Here is a 2,500-nt window from a genome sequence, read left to right on the forward strand (position 1 = left end):
CTCATGCAGGAAAGCCATCCAGGTTTGCAACAATCCTTTTAGTATATATTTACACTCTCTTCTCTTGATTTTTCTCAATCCAATCCTTTCACGTTCATATTCCCTCTCTTCACTGTTTTTTCTTTACAACTTCTCTCCCTTCTTCCCTATTCTTACTATTTTTCGTTTTCTCTGCCTTTACCCGACATTATTGTCTGTTTAAACTTTTTAAACGCGAGTACGCACACTAAGGAATTCACGATTTCGACATAGACTACACTGATAGCAAAAGTGAAACTTTCAAGTTAACAGAGGATTATTCTGCAGCTTGGAAATTTAAGATGAGACGCAAGTGCGGTCCGTCCCCCACCAAGAGGAAACATACATTGCTTTCTTCTGATAGCTCTTTATTAACGCCAAATGTGAGTATCAGATTGCTTATGTATTCAGTCAAAATACTAGATTACTTCAGCAGAAACATCTATTGCTGGATATCACGTAAGCGGCAGAGACTTTCTCCAAATTCCTTCAGCGAAGGTGAGGGCAAAGCCAAACCCAGAACCCTGGAAGTGATCCAAGGTTAACAGATTTCAGAATTAGATAAGGTAACAGCTTTCAGACTCCGTCAACTAACTCTCGCGCTAAAGTTCGCTCACATATCGTGATGATAATTGTAATGATAATATTATCATTACTGATGGCAACAGTGACAGTAGTAACGAAAAGATTAATGAAAATGATGTTTTATATAGTAGTAGTAGTAGTAACAGCAGCAGTAGCATTACTAGCATTAGCATTAGCAGTAGCAGGAACAGCAACAACAGAATTAGTAGTAGCAGTAGTAATAGCAATAGTAATAGTGGCAGTAGTAGTAGTGGTGGTAGTAGTAATAGTAGTAGTAGTAGTAGTAGTAGTAGAAGTAGTAGTGGTAGTAGCAGTAGTTGTAATAGTAGCAATTGTTGTAGTAGTTGTAATAGTAATTGTAGTCGGAATAGTCGTTGTGGTGCAGCAGTAATAGCGGCAGCAGAAGTAGTTTTAAAGAGCGAGAAATACGAGATTCCATTTGGGATCTGGGTTTGACCTGCTGTTTTGCCTGGTTGCTCATTAACTGGCATCCTGCTATGTTAGATTTAAGCTGACTTCCTCCATGCAGTATTTGAACCACATCAGCTGCATTTTAGATCGATGATTATTATTCTCAGCATTTCAGGCATTCATATTTCGCATTCATAGCCTTGCAGATTCTCCTAATATATTTACATGTGCAACTATTAATCTGTGAGTAGACGTCCTACCAATCGGCTCCTGGCTATATAGATTCAGAGGAAAATGACAGCAACGATTAACAAACAAGCTGGTTAGAAAAGACTGTAACTTTTATTTCCCAAAATTGGCTAAAAAATCATCCTTAAGTGAGAAAGCAGGACCACCTTTTCTACCTAAGCATACCTTACTAGGGATACTTTCAATATGCCCGTGCGTCTATAGACCGTCAAATGCGATAGGTTACATGGCAAAAGGAGAATGGCAGCAGCAAATGAGAAGGTGAATATGTGGGAAAAGTTAAAAGCCAGGCTGTAGTGCGAAAGAAAAGAAAAAAAGCAAAGGAAAGGAACTCCTTGCTAGAAAGGTCAAAGCCTGTGATAGAGAACAGCAGCTCCAAATGAACAGATGAGCATGCTTTAATGAAGACACTAAGACTACTAAGAATAACGCACTGAACCCTGCGATTCTCTGCATGCTTCGGGGAACCGCAAAACAGTCAGCAAAACATCCAGCCAGGCAGAATCGGCTGAAAAAGAGAAGCTGAACCAAGAGAAATACCCAAGAAAGGTACTCCCTCCCTTAACCACACTGTGATGCAAGGGTGAAAGCACACAGCTTGATACGAGCGGCCGAGATAACATTTGCATTCTGTTTCCTGCTGTTCATGTAATGAAGAATTTTCTTGCTGACAGTGTTGATAAGGTACGTTAAAAGTATATTATATTATTCATTTATTTATCATTTTATTTGCTTGTTTGTCGCATATACGTGTAGGGAAAATCGCGATTATTTTGAAACTTCAATTTAAGAATGCATATTTTTTTCTTTGTCTGCAAAAAGAAATGTTAATGGCGTCTCCCAACCTTCGGGTGTGGCTGAAGAATTCTTTCTATTCGCTTCGGTGCAATTCCAATATTTTCTTCGTAAACGATTTCTGAAATTGCATTTCAGTTATATATATACATACATACATACATAGATATATATATATATATATATATATATATATATATATATATATATATATATATATATATATATACATATATATATATATATATATATATATATATATATATATATATATATATATATATATATATATATACATATATATATATATATATACATAGAGAGAGAGAGAGAGATATAGATATAGATATATAGATATAGATATATATATATATAAAGACATATTTATGTACATATTTTACATATATATGAATATATATATATATACATATATATATATATA

This window comes from Penaeus monodon, chromosome 18, assembly GCF_015228065.2.
Source record: "Penaeus monodon isolate SGIC_2016 chromosome 18, NSTDA_Pmon_1, whole genome shotgun sequence".
NCBI classification, from domain to species: domain Eukaryota; kingdom Metazoa; phylum Arthropoda; class Malacostraca; order Decapoda; family Penaeidae; genus Penaeus; species Penaeus monodon.